The sequence below is a fragment of the Diprion similis genome, chromosome 10, assembly GCF_021155765.1.
Source record: "Diprion similis isolate iyDipSimi1 chromosome 10, iyDipSimi1.1, whole genome shotgun sequence".
Lineage (NCBI taxonomy): Eukaryota > Metazoa > Arthropoda > Insecta > Hymenoptera > Diprionidae > Diprion > Diprion similis.
In genome coordinates, this window is record NC_060114.1 from 17652501 (window position 1) to 17675642 (window position 23142).

Below are 23142 nucleotides of genomic sequence, written 5' to 3' on the forward strand. Positions count from 1 at the left end.
TACTTGTCGGCGTGTACGGAGAAAGTTGTTTGAAGAAGAAGGAGAAAAAAAAAAAAATTTACGATCTGTCTTGTAGGCAACAATATTTAGTATAAAATTTTTTTTTTTTTCTGTTATTTTTCATCTTTGTCTGTGTATTTTCGGTAAGCTTTTTTTTTTTTTTTTTTACCTGTTACTTCAATGTGAAAACAATAACTCGGAAGCGCGAGCTCGAAATCTTATCCAATCGAGTTCTCACATCTGGAGTGGATTTTTTTTTTTTTTTTTTCATCATGAACAACAGTTTTAAGGAAAAACCAAAGCGAGACATTTGTTTGTTTTTTGTATTTTTTACTCTGACGAAACCACTCTGAATTGTGTCCAACATATAAATTTTCATTTTCTCCTTATACCTTTACCCTTTTTCACTTCCTTAAAATTGTTTTTTTTTTTTTTCCTTTCTCGCTTCTACTTTGCTTCGACCACCGATTGAGTCGTGGTTTGGCTCGTGGACACGCGGCCAACGTCAATCCCACGGTCTCAAGTCCTTGAGCAGTAGCTCACACGCGTCGTTCACCTCGATTTCAAGTCACAGTCGGACGACTACGATCGCATGAGTGGCTATGACGACGATGCTAACTTTAAAACCCCGCTACTGCCGTTCGTCGTGTGTTAATATCCCTACACCACGACAGAGAGAGAGAGAGAGAGAGAGAGAGAGAGAGAGAAAGAGAGTTTCTCTATATTCGGTTCCTGCTGCCTGGTCTAACCGTCCGACATCAGCACGCGATTTGCACTGTTTATACGTATTACCGAGAGGAAACGGCAAAACTTACGATTAACGGATCTCAGATTTGAGAATCCGACTGCGCATGCGCTCAGGTTCTTCGAATGTTCTCGCAGGCTTGCCACCTCAAGTTGTTGTCAGCTGTCGAACGCGTCTTACGGAGGTTACAAAGGTGATGCGATTATTTATCAGCCTGAGGTTTGTAACGTTATTGCAACGACGCATCTTTAAAACGAAGTCGTATTGTACAATCTTATGATTACCTGAAATTTATCCAATCCAAATGTGCGTAGTCAGACAGTTTTTGCTTCAACTTCAGCCTTCTGAATATTTTTAGGTTAATCGGATCTCAAACTGTGAATACAGCGATTAGGGAAGGCTTGGCTAACTTTTATTAACGACCGAACGACGACTGATTACAATTTTACTTTACCTTTTCACATTTTATAAAACGTTTTCAGTTAAGTTGGCTACACTGCAGCGCAGGCGAAAATATCGTCGCGCTACCGTCTCGCCGACCAATAGAGTTCTGTTATTTTTCGCATGTGCAATCTTCCGATCGAAATAAAAAATTCATAAATATATTTTGTCCACGAGGTTAAATTTGGTGACGTTATTTTAACGAAATGTTGGGGAATAATTCACTATTTTCTTAATTTTGCAACGATTTTTAATGAACTAAGATTTCGAAATATCAATCCGTGTTATTTTTTTACGGTCTACTGAATTTCAAACAATGCACAAAATGGCGAAATAACGGTTTTTCCTCAGCATGAATCATTACGATAACGTTACTAACTTCGATATGATTTTTGTTTTCTTTTTCTCTCTATTTGCTTTCCGCATCGGGAATTCGGTTCGTAAAATGTGTCTACCATGTGCGTTAAGTCACCGAAGGAACTCCGGACAAACTGCGTATAATATGGTTAAAAACAAAACAAAATGAACAAACAAAAAAACAGAAGAAAAGAAAACAAAAGAAACGTCTTGTTTCCTATAGTTGTTTCTGTTTTGGAGAATGCGAGAAGGTAAAAGCTGCACTTATTGATCGCTAAGCAAGGCGAGGCAAGGAGCGGAGTCACGTCGTTCGTCGGAATCGCACGCGTGCGTGGACCGACGTGCGTGCAGGACTAGACTCCTCCTTCAACCTCGGCTAGCCTCGTGGTTCTCAAACTAAAATTATCCAAAAACGGTCTCATTATATGATTGACTCCCCCCCCCCCGTGTATATATATATATATATATATGGGGTGTTCCACGCCAACTCGACCAGTGTTAAACCCCGATCGTCTCAAAATCATTTCCCTTTTTTTCTCTAACATTCTGCTCGGTAAAAAACGTGACCTGAATTTGTTTCAAAATTTTTCATTAAACCGTTTATTCTTTATAAATATCTGAAGTTGATTGCGAATGCCCATTTTCAAAAAAATCTGAAAAAATTCTCCAAAATCCAGCGAATGACACAAAACACCCCCCCCCCCCCCCCCTTCCCTGAGGCAAACGTGGGCCAACATTTTTTCCTGTTTTTTTTTTTTGTTTATCATTTAATTCGGAATTTTGAAATTCTTAAACACAAAATTAACACAGGATCAAATCGTAAGCGTCAAATAAGGAGAATTTACTTGTAAATGTTTCGGTTTCACCTCGGGTTTCATCAATTCGATGATGCGCCACTCTTGTTAGTACAAGATATCTACTATTATATCTATTATATATATATATGGATATACTTTTTTTTTGTAACTCTCTTCCGGTTTTAGTCAGCATGACACGTGATGCATATTAATGCTCACGAACAGTTAGTGATAGTAAAAAGAAAAAAAAAAGTTCATATAATCATCATTGATTCCGAGTGATTGGATACTCTTTATATATATATATATATATATATATATATATATATATACATATAACCATGTTATTCACATCCATACAATTAATTACATGCCTCGACATTTATTCTCTTTTTTGCGTCAGGTCAACTATTATTATACACATTGAACTCACAAGGTGATACGTCGCTATTTCTATGTGATTTACTTCTTAAATATAATCATTTAAGCTATACATATATGTATACCTAATAGACACCTGAACCGGAATGAGTCGTCGTCTATTCCTATGTTAATTGAATGGAAAATATCTTTCTATTCGTTCCTAATATTTGAATTATAGAATTGGTTAATTGTGGTCAAGATCGTAATGTTTAGTCGATCGAATGAAACTTCTCATTCGGGCGTGAAATTAATTATAACTTGCTTTTTTTTTTTTTTTTTTTTTTAATTACTCGAGAAAATTGACGAGTTTATTCTGAAACGATGTTATTATACACATATTATGTATAAAATATACCTGATAATCGGATGTTCTTGGTTAGCCGATGAAAAAAAAAGAAAGTAAGAAAGAAAGTGAGAAATAGAGGAAAATATTTCCCACAAAGAGACTGGTAAACTTGAAAAGCTCATTTCAAAGTGAAAAAAATCAGACGAATGAGAAGAGAAAATGAAGAGAATACAGAATAAACTCAACGATCCGGAGTCATGCAGTGAAATTTTTTATATTATTATATCTACTTATAAATAAATTCTGTACAGCGATTCGGACGATAATGAGACCAATTTGTTGTTATTTGTTGGGACGGTTAATGATCGAATACAAAAATGTTAGACGTTCCGTTTTTCCCAGCATGACGCAAATGGTGACATTTTTTTTTTTTTTCTTCTTTTTCGGAAAATAAAAATACCTAACAAATCTTCAGCAGATGGCAGATTCGCCTCAATTTCTTTCTCCGAGAATACTTATTTCGTACACGTGCAATGATAATCCGTTTCATTCAGACGAAAGTCCCGGATTATACGATACATTATGTATAGGAGACAAACAAGAGGGCGCGAGGGAAAAGAAGACGAATTGGGGAAACTAATCTTGACCCTACACGCGAAAAATATACCTTTTCATATATTTACCGTCAAAACAGTGATGCCAGGAATTGTGTGGGACGTACATTCGGGTCGAAAAAGCGTTGAATGGAAACTGTGATAAAATATAAAGACTTAGAAAGTGTATACAAGTGAAGATAATTTAGTTACAAGGAAGTAGAGAAAAAAAAAAAACAATTCCAAATATGCTTCTGATTGACAATGGATCATTTGATTCGTAGATCCATTCTTCGTAGTTCGTCTGCGTTAGATTTTCATTGATCGCGTATGATTGATGTATCCTAGTGCTAAATCACACGATTATCATATGGGATTTTTAATTTGGTTATGGAAAACCAAAAAAAAAAAACTGAAAATATCAGTCTTCTTGTCATTGGGAATTAGAAATGGTTTTGTGAAATAACGAGTTTACTTTTTTTCGTTGAGAAAAGAAATTTTTTCTTTCCCCTCCCACCCATCATTCCGAACGAATGCGAAAAACGATGATATAATAACTCGTCTTCCTTTTGTACATAACGTCGAAACACAAGATCGTTCGAAGGATTAGAAAAAAGGAAAGGAATTCATTTGGATAGAAACTTTGTTAACAAATTTGCCGTGAAATTGCGCGGGAAAAGTGTGCAAAAAGAAATACGCGCCGCGTGGATCGTCGATCAGGGTTACGTCTCTACCTCCTTGAAAAACCTGGAAGTTCTGGAAATCTCGGGGAATTTATTCCTCCTGGAATTTTTAGGGAATTTTCGGTTCGAACAGGGAATTTTTTTTTTTAAAGCGATGGATTCCAAAAATTCTAAAAAAAAAAATTATTCAAGTATATTTCAAAAAATAATAATAAATGCTGACAAATTTTTATGCATGTGCAGGGAAATTTTCACACAAGTTGTATTCAAATAAACGCGCCAGCGGCATTTGAATACCTGGAGAAAAATCATAAAGTCACCTGGAATATCTTGGAATTCTCAAAGAATTTTAGATTTTAGATCCTAACTTGAGTAGACACCCGTCGATGACGTTGCAGCGGCATTGCAAAGAGAGAGACTCTCTCGCTCTCTGCTTAGGCACGTAACGTTACTTCGTTGCTATTGCTGCTACTGCTTCTGCTGCTGCTGATGTTACTGCTGCTATGTAGGACAGCTGCTTGCTTCTAGAACTGCCTGCTGCAGGATCAATAGCTCTTGCAACCCGCGCCCCGGCGGTCTGCAGACGTCGACGTCGACGAACGACGACGACGACGACGACGTCGACGAACGACGACGACGACGACGACGACGACAAAGACGACGAGGAGGAGACTAGCCGCTTCTACACTTTGCAATTCCTCGCTATCTTCTTGGGTCGCATATCATACCCATGTCGACGTCGACGTCGCGACGTCGAGACCCGGGCAGCCTCCACCACACTCCACTTCTCTAAGGTCAAAATCCCCGTCGCGGACTTGTTTTCCCTTGAACGTGGTGGTCAATGTGGTTAGGGAAAGCCCGGAAGTTGGGAAACGGTCTAAGAAATTGAAAAATTGTTAGGGATGCCCTCAGGGAAAAAACTCTCAACTTTTTTCTCATAGGAATTTAGTATTATCTATGAGTTGGGGATACGAATGTCACTCAGGTTGAAAGTTTTTGAAGTGAGGGTGTTAGGATGTGTCAGGAACTTTGGAAAAACGTTGGGGAAGTCGAGATTAAATCAAGAATTTTTAAAAAACTATCAGAGATTTTGGAGAATTCGAGAAACAATCTAGGAAGTCGGGGAAAGTTGGAGACTTGAAAAAAACTGTCGGAAAAAAATTAGGTGAATTCCAAAAACGGCCAAGGAAAACTCAGAGAATTCGACAAGCGAGAAAAGAAATACAAGGAATGTTGGAAGATTCAAAAAAACGGTCCGGAAAAAAGCCAGAGAATTTTTCAATTAGTCGCAGGTAATTTTATGGCCGTGTGGAAACAGAGAAAGAATAAAACTTCAGGAAATTACCAAATATTGTAATCGTAAGAACGATTTTTATCTACGTGCTCGAATTCCGTGACCATTAATCAGGGGAAAATAAGGGAAAAATCAGGGATTGCGTTCGGCTACGATTAGTGGCCACTAGCTAACGTATGTCATCAAAATATTGTTTTTGCAGTGGGAAATGTGCACTTTTAAACCTTTTGCCAATCGCAGTTCGACGGAAATCTCGTCACACTTTTTTATGTGAGGGAATAATGCTAGCAGGCCAAGAATGGGAATTCGAGAATGAATGACTTTGGAAAAATACTTGTTACTATTCACTTAGAGAACATTCAGGCAATTTCTAAATTAACACACAAACATCAAGCAGAAAAGAATACACCTGCTGTCAATGGTCTTGCCAGCATAATTCCTGTCAAAATGATTTTTGGAAGTTGATTACTTACATATTTGCAAAACTGTATTTGCAGAAGAGCATATGTAAAGGCTGAAGGCAGTTGCCTGCAGGGAATAAATTAATCGGCTAATACGAAACTGACATTTTGATAAATAAACAAACTCTTTACCAGAAGTTGTCTTCATTCAAAGACTGATCAGTTTTTTGGTATATTTATACATATAGTTCGTCGAAGTGAATAAGTCGAATTTTGTACGTCGAGGAAGTTATAAACCGAGTGACGATTCGCTTGAAAAACTAATTATAAATAACCGAATAGAGTGATTTCTATTCATTTACAATGATTTCCTAATGTTCCAGGCTATTTTGAGTGATCTTTGGATGGATAGAATGACTTGAAATCACCACTAATCGCACTGTGAATCATCATGCGATCATTGTAAATCACTGGAAATCACTTGGTAGTCTGAAAATCGAGGAAATCACGTGACAATATATAGAAATCATCAATGGAACGTTAACGAACTGGAACAAGATAGGCTAGCAATGGGTTCCATGATTTCGTCGAACGCGGTGTTCAATTGATTAGCAATGGTCTCAGTTGTCTCGATCGATTCCCACGTCATTCAAGTTCCTACGTTCTAAAATTCGACTTCCTACTGTTTGGCTTACAATGACTTCCACCACTTGAGACCAAACCGAACGCGAGGAGACTTCAAAGGTATGAACTGCCTAGTTGCTGCAGGGAAAACCATACGTGGATCCAAGTAGTAAAACCGATCGTTGTAGCTGGTATTTCATTTGGTATTGATAACCATAAGGGACACACGTGGGTATAATGGGACGAATGTATGGGTCCGGTGTTGAACCTATCAGGACAGCCCATCGTCGAGGCTCTTTGGAGACGGTACCGCGAATGCCGATTGAATATGGATCATCGGTGTTATCCGTGTGGGACTGACCGATCGTTACCTGTCCTCCACCACCACCACCACCACCACCACGTCGTCAACGACGACGTAGGTACGCCACCTTCTCGATGAATATAAATTCATCCGTCGTTCTAAAAGAGAAATAAACTACGCCACAAGGACAAGACAAACTCCGCGGTGCTTTTATACGACTGGTGGTGTTTTTATCTCATCGCGCGACAAGATCGAACGGAATAATAATAAATAAATCTTCCGTCGGTATGTTATACTCTGTATATTGTGTTGTTGCTAACGTTCCTTCGTTTCTTCATTCTTCAACTCACGTTTTGTCTCAATGTTTGAAGATCATTTTTATCACCAGGCCAGCCCTTCTGCACCGACGAATGTCTTCTTAACGATCATCAACTTTGCTTCATACGCGATTCTTCTTTTGGACAATTTTTGAGACACTGTATAGGTATACCTACATCTAGATATAATGGTAATCCATCGGGGTTGTCTTATCTAGGATCGAGAAGCGACTGTTCGGACCGTTTGGAATCCTATACTTTGTCGCGTCGTTTAGTGATTTGGAATATTTCTTTCTTTGTTCACACTCTTTTAATTTCTGACGATGGACACGGTACGTTACACAGATTGACGGAACGTGAAGAATATAAGAAATATTGTCAAAGTGGCGTGCGGTTAGATGTATGTTGGAAACGTTGAAGGAAGGGGAAGAGAAGAGAAATAGACGAAGTCATGGATATGATTGTCAGTCGAAGGATACCGAGGCTGAAAAAATGTTGACAAATCTCTTGGAATTATTCATCGTGTGGTCTGAATTGAAAATCGTGCATCATAAACATCGTGAAATGTGTGGTACTAGACCGTAACATGAATAACTACCTGCAAGTTCTAGAATATAAAAGTCTCGCTGAGGTGTCTTCGTCCTACTTCTTCGTTATAGAACGCCATTGTCCTTAGTGCAATATTTGCGACAGTTTTTTTTTCTTCCCTCTTCAAACATTTTTCCGATTCATTTTTTAAAACCCTTCTGATGATCGCTGAAGAATTATAGCCCTAGATCCTAGTGATAAAGTCCATTTTAGTAGGGTAAAGTTATAGCAACATATTTAAGAGGTTAGGTTTTAAAAGCATATAAAATTTTGTAAATTACAGTGATAAGTGGTTAGATTTTTTTCACTCGCAGCCTCCTGCGACTAAAATTGGAACGCGAAAGATCTTTTGCAGCAGAACCCCTTAGAGATATCCACTTTTTTATTAGGGTCGTTCCTTAATGAATTGCAGATGATTATTGAGAGATGTGGAAATTTTTTTTCTCTCGTGCGAATAGCCAAAGTTTTTCGATAATACTTGTTTCAAACCTGTTTTCTTTGATCTTTTTCTATTTTCTTCCACGCGTTTTTCTCTTCTCCCCGTTTTTTTTTTTTTTTTTTTTTTTTTTTTACCTTTTTTCAATTACATACCACCTTCCCTCTCAATACCGAACCGACATTATAACCGTATAAACAACTTATTTCCTCATTGAGTGAAACCTCGAGGGAAATATACGGCTGTAACAATCCTCTTTGAGATAAGAAGAAGGAAGAAGAAGCGTGAAGATATTTTTTCGGATTATAAGGAGATAGGATGGCCAAAAATCTATACTTTTTATTAGTTTTGTTAAGGGATGGTCGTAAGTGAAATTCTTATTAAATAATTATATTATCAAACTTCGAAGATCTCTTTGAAAATATGGGTATAGAAAGAACTGTGATTATAAAAAAAAAATCTCAGACATCGTAACTTTATTTCCACATCGCTTCAAAAAATGTCTATATAAATATTCGTGGCTTAGGAGTGTAATATGTGATTTGATAAAATAACAAACAATTGGATAATTTTACTGACATTATAAAATGGTCCATTATACACTTCAGACATTCCTCTATCCATCTATCTACTCCGAATCCAATAAAATAAAACTTCATTTTTCAAGTTTTGGTCACGTTTTCCGTGTGCCTAGAACTCCTACAACACGTCCCTTTCTACGAGGTTAAAATCTTTAAGTGAGATGCGTACCAACTGTCTAAAGAAATCCCTATATTTCTAGGGAATTATTTGTCTGGCGAACGCCATTCTGCATAGTTGTGGCGTGAGTTATGTATAAGTCCCGCTCATTTTCTCCCCACGCAGGATCCAACGTCACAACAATTAATCACCAATGATCTAGGTTATTTTCGCGAGGTTGGTACGCATCTTACTTAAGTTCAGTTCAGCGCGAGAGAGAAACTTTTTCGGAGAAAGAAGCTGCGCTCCTAGGAACACCATGTACACTCACACCACGTGCCTGCCTGCCTGCTTGCCTGCCTGCCTGCCTGCCTGCCGTGTCGTTTCGTTTCGTTTCGTTTCGTGTCGTCGACGGACGTTCGAAAGTAGGTTGAGGCCCCCCGTATACGACGCCGAGGGCCTCCTCCCTCCGCCGACGACGACGGCCTCGTGCCAAATAATCGCCTGGCCGTGTTCAGCCGTGTTAAGGAACGCGTGTCGTGCCGCCACTGCCATACCGCAGCGTTAAAATCGTGGGACAAGCCCAGTGGGTGAGGAAGACGGTGTCTGTATTTTGAACCTCGTTGTAAAGCGAGGAGAGCGTCTCCGATGATAGATTCGTCGATTGGGTAAAAGTTTTTAGGATTGATCAGAATTTTTCGACTCCTCGTTACTTCGTCTTTTTAACAAAATTTAAAAATAACAATATTGGACAGTGCGGTTGAAAATAAAGAATACAGCGTCGATTCTTTATTTTGATTAGATGCTGATTTGACTGATTTGAGAAATATATAATACCAAAAACGAGTATTTGGTGTCATTATAAGTGTAAGGATCGAATAGGTTGGTTGAGTGAGTGGATCTTTTTCACCTGCCTGATCAAAAACTTTTACTTTACGTGTTTAATCGTTTGGCAATTGTTTGCAGGAATGAAAACGTTTAATCGCGAATTGGTTGGCTGTAGTTCGACGTTTGTTCAGTGCGAAGAGCTAGCGTAATAGAATATGTATAATGTGCTTAGGATCATGTGACTATTTCTAACTTCGTATTATTGTTGTTTCGTAATTCACAAAAGTATAAGAAAACAATTAGAAAAATCGTCCCACCTGGAAAATATAAGAATTTCGGACAAGAAGATTTTTTTTTTTTTTTTACAAAAAAACTTAATTATTAAATTACTTTACGGCTGGCCCAATTTCGTTCGAAATCTGATTAGTTATTTCTAAGTAAAACGAAATCTAAGAATTGGAACGTGTCTCGTCCGAATCGGTCTATCCGTTTTTGAATTATGGTCGAATAAAAAGTTCAAAAAACTTGGTAAGTACTCAGGTACAGTCTGATCGAATTTGTCCCAGGTTACAAAGAACGCATCGATTGGGACCAAAATCGTAAAAATCCGTCAATTACTTTTCGAGATATTGTCGTACAAAAATAAACGCCATGTATGTAACTTATATATAACACATATAATAACCTACCCTATTCGGTGTCGGGTGTGATATTATCATTTTATTTCGACGATATTAGACGGACGTTAGCGTGAAAATACTGAGATCGACGAACCTCCGCGTTGCCACTATAAAACGAGTGCTTGGATCAAAGATCAGAGATCAAACATTCGGTATTATATGTATACGTATTACGTACACGAACGCACACATTTCACCTTCCTTAGTCGTGTTATCGCGGAATGTATTCTTGTGTCGACCAACCAAACGAACGATCCCCTCTTTTTACCCATCGAAATTGTCACACGTTATGTATCACAGACTCGGGAGGTTGAGTTACTTTGGATTAGGTTAGGTTAAGGTTAAAGTTAGGTTAGGGGTTAGGTTAGGTCAGGTCAGGTCAGGCTGGGCAAGAGAATATCATCGGCACGTGCACAATCGTCATTGACAATTCATCGTTTGTTTGTTTATAGTCGCGTCATCATTGTTGGTATACCCGCTGAATTGTTTCAAATTAGGCAAATGGTTTTTTTTTTTTTTTTTTTAAGTCTTTTTCGAATATCTTCCATAAGGCTAGGATTTTATGAGAATTTTAACCTCATTTAAATATGGTGTGTAAAAAAAAAAAAATAGGAAGTATTTCATCCAGTTTCTTCGCGGATTACCTGATCAAAAAACGATTACCCGGATATGTGCCTTCAGATGATTAATTAAATTGTGTTTAAGAATAATAATGACTCTTTCTAAGAAGAAATAAGTAGAAACTCGATATTAGAAAACATTGGGACGTTTTGGACCTTTTGTTAAAAATGACTGACCGAAATCAAACTTCCTAGATCTACGAAATGAAAGAAAATGTTAGTATTTGTATTGAGAATGATATGAAGTTCGTCCAACTGTCAAATTGTACTGAACGATGTATTTTTGAAAATTTATCAAAGAAATTAGAATAAGTATTCAAGTTTCTTACGCGCGTCGTTTAAATGGGAAGGAGGTGTCACAGCTTTTACTTAGACATGAGCTGAAAGTGCACCTTTTAGAATTTAGATTCTGTCAATCGATGCCCATACACATCGTCTAGTCCAGAGAGTCGGTTCAAACTCATTGGAATCTCTTACCCATTCCCACTTACATATCGTTAACGAGCTCGACCTCGGGCAAGGATCACTTAATTGATGATCTGCCCAAAGAGATGTATGGCGAACGATATAAGGCGCCCCCAGCGTATACCAAGAATAGATTATAGATGATAAATAGTTGTCCTATCATTGTTTCACAAATATGTTACTTCGTATCAAGATGTCTGCCTTTAGTTTGCGGAGAGATTATTCGTACCTTTACTCTCACGATTAGAGCATGTAGTACTTGAAGGCAGCTTTACCTATCTGAGTACATACTAAAGTGATGTTTTGTCTTTTCAATGGACGATCTAATTAATCGAAGTCACTTTATAGTCAGGTGACCGGTTAGGTACCGTTTCTCTCTCTCTCTCAGTCTTTCGATCTTTGACCAAAAGACTGCATCCATACTCCAAGCTTTATTTATAACTGTAGCGCGTAATGCTTGCAATGATCGTTTGGAAAATTGTTAAAATTCAAAACAAGAAGAAAAAAAAAGTGAGACGTAAAAAAAATACTTTCCAACAGAGAGAAAGAAAAAAATCTGTTACGTGTATTAGAAACTCAGATTTAACAGTTAAATAACGTTTAATTACTTGGTATACTAAAGTTTATCGTAATCTCAAGACTATTTGTGACACTATTAGCGTTTTGTACTTGATATCATTAAGCTATCAAATTCCACGGAGGGATTTTCTTGCCGGGGATATATATGAGCTTGATGTGTAGGTATAATAATGTCATACTCCACGAACGATATCATTATGGCTATATTGGTATTCATTGACAGAACTTTGCACGCTCCACACTTAAAAACACGATACATATTATACCGACACGATGACGATTTGGTACGAACACGTGTCTTCGTGATTTTATTATTACAACACGTTAGAACTCGTGTTCGTGACATAACCGGACGGACGTTGTCGGGAATGATATTTAGCTATGACTCGGCTTTTATTTGAACGCATATTGACAACTCTTCGTGTTGGGTTATTATACACATTCTGTTTTTGGCTTGTGACGTCGCCGCTACTTCCATCTCTCTCTCTTTTCTCACTTTCTCTGTATCTCTGTCACTGCTCATAAATAGCAAACAATGTCATTGACTGTGAGTTCATACTTCACACGAATGCAGCCGGTATCAAGGCAGGCAGCAAGCAACACGCTTTTATAATACATTCGCTTAAATCGGATCATGCGATATAGGCGAACTCGATTATGCAAGAGTTATCCGGCTGACTACTAGTTCGATATATATATATATATATATATATATATATATATATATATATATACACATACACTGTGTATATTCAGTTGCGTATATTCCGATTACGTAAGGATGGTGCCAAACGTGAATTCGAATCTTGGGTCAGAGAATTTCCGCATGAAGGAATGTATCCGGACTTCAGGTTGACTTTGAATATAGAGTATGAGGATTCAGGAGTTCTAGATTAATCTTTATCGATCGTTGAAAAGTCAGGTACGCAATTACTTGAGATTTTTTCACTTGCAAAGATGGTTAAGAAGACAAGGTATATCCCATGAAGGGTAATGAGTACAAAAAAGTCGAGGAAAAAGTCATAGGGCTTCAAAGTGAGATTTGAGCGGATGCACTCTGACGCAGAACTGCTGGTTGAGGAGAGGGAAACGAGTGAAGCGGGGTGATTGAGGAAAGGAGAAAGGGGACTTTTGGTAGCCTTGCACTATGAACCAAGTGGGTCGTGCGCCCCAGTTTCATTGCGCATGCACTCTCGAGAGCGCGGTCGGTGGAATCGATCCTCGGCGGTACCACCACCACCACTACCACTACCACAACCATCGGGATAGGAAATCCCAACGATGGCGAGTAGTGATGCATCCATTTCCATCCCCCCAATGGTGAACCTGCAAGCGTCCCCTGGGTCCAAGGTAACCCAGCGGGATTCGCGATCCCTGGAGCAGCGAGCGTTCAGCCAGCTCTGGAGGCTGCGGTCACAGACATTGACCCAGATGTCATTGGTGCCTGCAGTTAGTGTAGTAGGGACCTATACAACTCGACGTCCAAACGCGCTGCTGCATCGCCCAGCCAAATGCACTCGGCACCCCGGACTGACTGACTGGCTGAGTGCCTCGGAATGCGTTTATTTGAGCTGCGTGCTGCCAACAACCGGTGCTGGAATTTTGGCTAATCAGCTGGAAATTTCGGCTGAAAAGTTTTCATGGTTGAATTAACGGTATATGGTTTATATTTACATGTGCGACATGTTTCTTGGTTTGGTTTTGCAAGGTTTAAGTTATAGCAACGTTATTGTGCGACGATGCGTGTTTAGGAAATGTTTTTAGTTCGGAAATGCAGGATTTTTGGGAATTCGGTAAATCAAAAGAAAAGCAAAACTTGACCACGTCAAAGTTGTTCTGAAAGCGTGAAATACTGATTTTATTTCCAATGCTTCATTACCTTGACTTTACTAGTTCGACAGTCTAACAAGGAGAGCATCAAACCTCCGGATCACAGAATTTGCTGACACTTGTACGTTCTTTGACCTAAAAAATGGAGCTTCCGATGCCTAGTTTTTAGTTTTTCGATCCATTAGGTCGTTTTTAACGCCGGTTAAAATTGATTATATCAGCAGTTTAATGAGTGGAATGACCTATTGAATGAAACATGTCGTGTATTTTTGTCCCAAAGATTAATTTTCATCGTTCTCTCTTGAAGTTACGATAACAGGTTCTGCTAGATTCAAATGTAAAGGGATATAACATTTCAGATCCATAATAAAGTTTACGTTGCGGATTTTATAAAACCTGATGAATTCTAAATCGATTGAGGGAAGGCCCAACGGATGGAACCACACATCGGAACCTCAATATTTTGGGCCTGAAAAATCCCCTAGAAGTTTCAACAACATCTGTGATTCGGAGGTTCGACAATTTCCTTGTAAATATCGAAGATCGGGAAGCATGCGAAGCACAAACAAGATCATAGCGTCACTTGGGGCGATGATCTTCGGCATTTTGGCAGTACCGCAACAGCTTGCGAGGTGGTGACGAATAGTCAGGGCCAGGGTTTAGAGTTTGGACCTCGACGAAGCAAAGCCATGGCTGTGGGCAGATGGCCGATGCAGCAGCAAGCTGCGCATGTCATCAGAGGCAGTTGCTACGACGCGCGTGTGCATTGCACGTCGCGTCGTCGGTACATAACTCTGACGGTAAAAATAACCCTACTTTCAAAATAACACTTATAATCGTGCGCGAGCATACGCACCATCATATTCTACGCGCGTGCAAAGCGCCATGTGCAATGTCACCAAGGTCGAGTGCCACTCTTGTAAATAACTTTTAAATACTTCAGGGCGATACGCTAGTAGAGAATTGCTGTTGGCGAAATGGAGGAAGAAGGATGGATGGATGCTTCGAAATGAAAAGGTCGATGGTGTTTATTTTCATTAGTCGATAAACAACTGCGAATGATTGTCCAGATAGCAGACAGCCAGAACGTGACGTCATTAGACACCATTTCTTCGCAAATGATAAGCTGCTGCTATTATCTTCTCCTTTTTCCATGACAGCTTTTTCTCCCCGACGACTGTTTTCACTGAGAAATTAAAAGCCGGTTTTGCGGTGTTGCACACCTGGACGACACGCTGTCAGGTGCAGATGTTTATCAAACCTGCGGACAATTTCCACACTTTGAAATAAACTTCGGAATTGTTTTCCACTTTTGGCGCATTGTCTGGCACTGGCTTTGAAAACCATCGATCCATCTCCAAGAATAATTTCAATTCATTGGCTGATTGTCTGTAGGATTGTACGTAGTTCCAGATATGCGAAAGGTCTGAGACACGGAACGGATTAGACAGCCTAGGGGAATCCATTGTCGTGTTAACGTAACTTCTCTCGCCTGGTGGAAGGAAAATTAAGCGTTACGGTACATTGGAATCAATTTTACGCGTCGATTCACGCAATTTCTGTTATGATTTGTCCGATTTCAAAGCGATTTCTACAATGCTTCACAACGACGATTACCTACTTTGATTTCAGAGTAAGTATAATAGTCTGATTTCAGATTCGATTTTACGACTGATTTCATCGCTCAGATTTAAAGCTTGAATTACCGCTCAATTTCATCCCCCGTCTGACAAACCCCTTCATGACATTGAGACGCACTTCAAGCCTGAAGCGTACTCAGCTGTTCATTCACCTCTCATGCTCACAGTCGTCCTGCTGCGATTCGATGAACACCATCACAATTCGTGTATGGGCCATAGTCGGAATTGACATCGTGGTTTTAGATTGGAGAGTCTGTCACATTGCAGAAATCGTTTTCGAACTATCGAACTTGAAGATCGATACCTAAACCCTAAACGATCATTAATAACTCCTCGAGACTATAATAGTGCAGACAGGTGAATAGTGAACAGAAACGGATCGTTGTACGTTTATTTATTCATTTATTTCTCACACATTATCTTTTTTGTTTCGAATCAAAACTGAAACAACTTTCCTTTCCAATCAATTTTAAAGAAACTATACGTTGATCATGGACACATAAAATTTCTATACAACGAAAACTCGTTTCAGTTTTGATTAAAAAAAAAAAAAATATAGCGACTCTATGGGAACCTATTTATGAATATTACTATACAAGTATAGATTTCGTGTAGTATAGTTTGAACAAGATCAAGTTGATCCCAAAGTTTCATCAATTTTTGAGAATTCGTTAGCGCCAGTATAAATCCAATCGAGAACTCACTGTGCCCCGATCTTCATCGAAGAAGCTTCTCTCTCGCAGGAATACACGCAATAAACAATTTTTTATTACCTCAACTTCTTTAGAATTCATTCTTTTCGAAAAAAAAAAAAAAAAAAAACTGTTTAAGACGTTAAATTTGATTTTAGTACAAAAGATTGACACTTTTCTTTCGAACCGAACGATCAATTGCAAAGAGGAAACGTAAACGGCTCATGAATACCTCTTCCAATGTCTTCCATTATGCTGCTAATGACTGGACTCCTTTGGCTGCTGACTTCAGCTTCATGACGAAAATCTCTCGTGTCTAGAGTAGAGGGTCGGTGAGGGGGTGGGGGACATAGTCAGAACGCGTTCGCCGATCCTTGGTTGGCACACGTATTAGGGTGGGTCAGGGCTTCGCGATTCTTTTGCGCTCGATATCCCAGCCTCAACGCAAGGACGCGACGGAGGAGGCAGGCGGTCTGCTCTTGCGACACAAGTGACACGTAGACTGACTGCTATTAATTAAAACGAGAGTGTGCGACGATGACGCGGTACGTGAGCCGCAGTGGCAGGCGGCCGGAAGTAGCTGAAGAGGGAATTTCCGTCTGCCTTGATCGTTTCCCAACTAATTCTTCTTCCTTCTCTTCTTTTTCACTTCTTCGTCTTCTTCTTCATCTTCTTGGCACGCGCCATTCAAAGGCTGCCTACTTGTCCGCTGACCTGGCCTCCTGGGAGGCGAGGCGTGATGATGCTGCGCATTGGCGCCGGTCCAGGGGACGAACAACGAAACCAATCGTAACTCGAAACCGCTTGCAGGAAGCTGGTAGGGCACTCCGGTGAACGTGGAATTCGGAAGACGTTCCGGGGAATGAATTCTTTCATTGAGGTGGTTTTTTTTCTTTTTTTTCTTCTGTTCTTTTCTTGTGTTCACTTTATTACGAGACATTACCCATGGACATACCTATATAGTCCTTTTTCTAGTATCGACCATATGATCGTAAAGCAGAATCTGATAAATTTTTTACAATTTTTAAGAGATTTGAATTGCGGAATCGGTGTATAATATAAAGCATTTGTTTTTGATTTCAATATTTTTTATTTATTTATTTATTTACTTATTTTTATTTACTTTTTTATCAACTTTTGAACATCTTTTTTCCTGCACTGGATTTATTGATTTCCCGTGAGACGTGGGTTACTCGTAGAATGATGACGATGACGATGATGCGATGAGTGTATCGATGGTGGGTTCGATGTTCGCGAATCGTTTATCACAAACATCGCGTTGGATTGCCGATTCAATTGTATATTCCTACTCCTTGCCGTACGATCCTTGTTGATCGTTAATTGATTTTATTGCTTTTTATTGTACCTCTTATTGGCCGTTGTTCTTCGACTTTAGATCCGCGGCCAGTCGTCGCGTTTTTGGCACTGCGGGCCATTGACTCTGTCCGTTGATGACTTCATGCTCGCACGGAAGGAAAAAAAACAACGTGTGTCATCGTAGCTGCGCTTTATTTATCTTTTTTCTTTCTCTTTTTCATCCATCATCATCTCGTAACCCGGGATGAAATTTTGGTGTCTCATTTTTTCCCTTTCCTTACTCTTTTCTTCTCTTGTTGTGCTCCAAGTACGAATCCAGACGCCAAGAAATATTCACTTCGGGTTTAAAATCCATTCTCTAATTCACCATTTACAGTATTGTGTAAACTGGAACACAGCTGCACGTGTCACGATGAATGATCAGCTGCACGATGGGGGGTCGAACGTTATCATATCGCGCTCGTTCAAATCGCATATATACAGTATATAACATACACGTAACCTGAATACTGTATGTTCGTCGATTGTGTATGATAATATATAATATAATCTGCATGTATGTGTATATATATAATATATTATCATACGATATCATAGCAGAACGAGTCTACATGGCACAAGGTGAAAAAGTTCAAATTTAATTGATGTAAACTGGTCTGAGTATGAACCTTAAGACGTGTGTGGATTAGTGAAGATTGGAGGATATAATAAAAATTTTATATCCGCTCAAAGTTTTCCAGTTACTTTTTTCTAAATGCGGTAAAATAAATGGCTCGTAAATAATGTTGTATTTTTTTTCTGTTCGTATTCAATTTTTTTTATTTTGTTACTTACGGTTTTCGACACACAAATATCTAATTATACGTACTTCCGTGATGATCGTGACCGCAAACTTACAATGTTACATGCATATGTAAATTTTTTATAAGTATAGTTAAGTTTTTATTTACAGCTTGCATAACGTAACAGGGTTTTTACGTAGCCAATGTTCCGCTGCTTCTTCTACTATGTAGGACAATAACAACAACGCGCGAGACTTATATATTGAGCGAAGCTTTGAACTTGTGAAATTATCGCGTTGTGTCTGCAGGTTTGGATGCGACGGTTTGAAAAACGATAAATAAGAACGAACCGAAATTTTTTTTTTTTCTTTATTCCGTTCGATCGTGCCGTTTCGACAGAGAATAGAAAATTCCAACTTTTCTTCTACTAGAATTTGATGATTTATTGACTTTCTGTAATTATTTTTTTTTATTTAAATAAAGTTAGCAAAATCGCGAATCTAGATTGAAAACATACACAATTAGGTATTTGAATGAAAAATGTGGAAATATTCTGTCAAAGTTCGTCAAATATAATGTCGAAAAATAATTGATACGTATTTTTTCTTTTTTCAATTCAATGTTTATTAACAAAGATATATCAAGTCGAATTCCGCGTGACGTTATGATGTTCCTTTTTCAAACTCCTGTACATATTTGTTAATGAACATTGAATTGAAAAAAGAAAAAATACGTTTCAATTATTTTTCTACATTCTATCTGACTAACCTAATGGAATTATTAATTCAAATACCTATTTGCAACCTGCCATATTTTTTTCATCTGGGGGAGAAAAAATCATCGAGTCTTCTCGTCGGATGAAAAACAAGCAAAAGGCAGGACCGGGCCAAAGGACATGCAGGGTGTTACGTCGACTGGAATATAACGGCCGGGGCATATTCATCGAGCGGTTCGTTGGGTCCGGTTATACTATAGTTGGCGCCCTCGTCTCCTCGATTATATGGTGAAAGTTGAGGGAAAGGGCAGGCAAAGCGCGGCGACGGGTCGCCGAAAGGACATCGAAAGGGCGCCGACGACAAGACCTTTCACTCTCCTTACGGCACGTCGACTATCGCTCGTCCCGGCCTTTCCGACGGCCCGGAATTTACTCGCTAATGGCAAACACCCGACCGAGTCACTCAGGTGGGACGAAACTCGGTGCGCTGCCCTGTACAAATATTTGAACCGAACGGCCGAATTTCGTACGTATGTAGGTATACGATTCGATGCGTACCGAGTGGAAACGGTGACACTGCGCATGCGTCAGATAATCGAACTCTATTGGTCGGTGAGATGATCGTAACGCACGGCAGGTGTGCCAACTTGACTCGAAACGGGACATCGATGTGTGGAACTCTCGCGAATCGACTGGCGAATTGATGTTATGTTGTTATGATGACTCGTAGAAATTATCGGTCGCTGGTAGGTTAATAATAAAAGTGTGTCTAGTTCACGGTTTTACACACAAGTCTTGCAATTCAGGCAGTGAATTCAGCGTTGAAGGAAAATTCTGGTGGCGCTGCGATCGAGGGATGCATAAACATAACCTACATCGTGCGTATTACTGATTTACTGCATGTTGGTTTTGTTTACGTTTTTGGGAATGGAAATCCATCGATCGCAACAACGCTAGCGGATTGGCACGTTGAGAGGTCAACGTTGAAATTCACAGTTGCAGGACATGTGTGTAAGACTGTGATTTAGTTGTATTGAATAGCTATATCGATTGTTTTAAGTCCGATGCTTAACCTAAAAACATTTCCATCATCTGCATAATCTTCCGTAAGCTGAGTTGGCCAGCCTGTATGATAATCAGACATCGCGCATGAGCAGCTGGTCACTCAATTTATTAAGCTTCACTGTTGCTTTTTGTTAATTAATACTGTGCTCGGTAAATCAAGGTTCCTTTCCGGACGTAGATCTATAGAGAAAAGTCAGGGAAAACGGAAGTCGACAATTTGTGACAACTACTTGAATTTCAGGACTGGGACGATATTTCAAATGGTTTTCTATTTTGAACGTGTTTTTGTTTCATTATAAATAGATTTGAACAACGACGAGGTTAGGGTTCGCGACGTTAAAATGTTACTATGCATCGTAAGAGAAAATGATGATTTTGCAAATTTAGGTTAACCTGTTGATATTCGGTGAACGGTAGGAAAGCAAAAGATACTCATATATTTTGTAAATTCACGTGCTTATGCAATTCCAATCATGCTGAAATTGCAAAATGGATATTTTTTTTCACCTATCTTTCGTTACGTTAACGTTACTATATAACTTCGACACAATTTTACGGCCGTGAAAGCTCGAAATCTCCAAGAAGACTGGACCGATCAATGACCCCGCAAGATTCGGACCGATTTCCCTCTCCGATTTCCTCCCTCGGTATCCTTCCTTTCTCTCACGAGGTCGGAATCCCAAAGATTCCCGTTTCTCCTCTCGGCTCGTGCGTCAAAGTAGCAGCCGCTAACATAACACAAAAATTAAAACGACGCCCGCGGTTATACGACGGCTCGAACCTCTTGGACCAATCGTGTTCATCCAAGTTGACATTTGGCAGGTGTACAGTCTAGTCAAAACAATTTACAAACGAAACTATTACGAAAATTAGGCTGAACAAGTGCAGCTCCAGAGGTTAACGAAGTCGAATCAGGTCAAATAATAACTTGTATACATATATATATAAACAACTTTTAAAGCATGACGTTGCTGATTAAAATTTTTTTTATAATAAAAAAGAATTGCCATGTACTCGTATATCCAATACCAGTAAATTGTGAGCTTATTTTTGTTTTTGTAAGTGGACGGATTATCTTCAAATCATCTGTAATTGATTTTTATTAATCGAATCGATTGACTGGAGAGATAATTTGTGTAAAATTCAACGTAGATCGCATGTAATAAAAAGTTGATGGAATTTCGAAAAATTCACGTCAATTGATTTGTGTAGAATTCATTTACAAACTCAATGAACAATTGTGTATTGAAATTGAACAAACTATGTACGAATTTGGGATTAAGGGAGTTGGTTGGCAAGAATCGGTACTTTTTATTGATTTTATTACCAGATAGGCGAACGTTGAGAATTCATGTAATCATTATATTCGCAAGCTACGAAGACAAAATCAATCGAATCTGTACTAAACTTAAAACGAATTAAAATGCAGCCTCGAAATCAAACCTCTTCTTTATCATTCCAGAATTCTCTGTTCTTTCATTTCTACATAAATCTTCCCACCTACTTTCGAAATATACATGAGAAAAAAAAAGAAACTGTCAAAAAATATCGACCTTCAACCTCTTTGAAATTGTGAAAAATTACAATTCAGTTACTGATTATCGAAACATTTCGTCCTCGATTTTTCCGTAGCTACGCTTCTTCGCATCGACTGTACACCCAAATACATCCCGAAAAGTATGACAACGCAGTCCTCGGCCCACGTACAAGACCAGGGACCACTGGGGCACTGGCCCACGACCCGAGACGAACAAGATACTACGCTCCTTGTGAAGATCTCGCCGGGTGTTCCGCGCGGTCGGACGGAAAGCGACGACGGTGGGAGTAAACGACTCCTGGTTTTCGGGCCCATAGCTGCGTAGAAAGTTGGGCCCCGAGTGGGGGGCGGGAGGGGGCCTCGGTCCCACAGTTTCGGCAACTGCGTCACGGTGTTCGCTTCGCGCAGAGACACGTCGACTGTTGAAATTAACGACGCGGAAATTTTTACCCCGCGGTATAACAGAGTGCGGATCGGATCGAACGAACGATCAACCTCCGGGGTTACGTCACATCGTTTTTTTTCGCGCGATTCGGTCAAGGTGACTTCGCGATAACGTTGCAAGATCGTTCGCCGTTTCAAAACCTGATATCGGTGTTCACTGTAGAACGGAAAATACTGCGTGACAAGTGTTGAACAGGTGCGTTGGAATTCTTTCAGCCACAATTACATCGTAGGATTTTACGATTTTTAATACGACAATTTCACCGCCAGGGGAATCATATCTCTGTCCGTTACTCCTGGGATTAGTTAGTTGGAATTAGCGTGATTAGCATGGCCGTAAAAATCTGTGATGGGAATACCCCCGGGCGAATGGAACGCGCTCAATCCTTCCGATCGCATCGAACGAACGATCTCTCAGTTATGTTCGATGGTGAAATAAGAATTTATACCCACGACGTTTTCAGTCGATTTTCCCCCGTTTACTTCTCTTCTTGTACACGTTGTAGGGTAGAATTCTTTCAAGCTTCAAATTCACGAATCAAAAAGTTAGGAGAAGACTAAAATCCCGATTTGCAACCCGATGAAAGTCTGCGTTCTATAGGATATACTGCACTCGAAGGTTGACTATTAGATAAATAATTTTAGGCAATCTCTTGAAGATCGCTGTGATGGTCAAAATAATTTGAAAAACGTTGGGAGCGGATCAATAACACCTAAATTCAATCATTTCAAACGTTCCGATTGTGAAATGTTTTCTTAAATATTGTCTACTAACTTGTATTGTGTGCGAATTCACGAAGATGTTGTTTCATTCAAGTTCACCACCATTGGCACTCAATGATTTTTGTATAATAAGAATTCATATAGACAAAAAGTTGAGTGAGAAACGGTCGTTTTATTTTTTACACACGATAGAAGCCGCAGGTTTCAGATATTACGCGGAACTTGGATAATGTAGACAGTTGTTACTCACAGTTGTTT

General features: G+C 39.3%; 1 protein-coding gene across 1 annotated transcript in view; it reads left to right on the top strand.

Moving 5' to 3' along the window:
* Positions 1 to 23142, top strand: part of LOC124410788 (ecdysone receptor-like) — a 71686-nt gene that overhangs the window by 23022 nt on the left and 25522 nt on the right. The gene's annotated exons all lie outside the window — the stretch shown is intronic.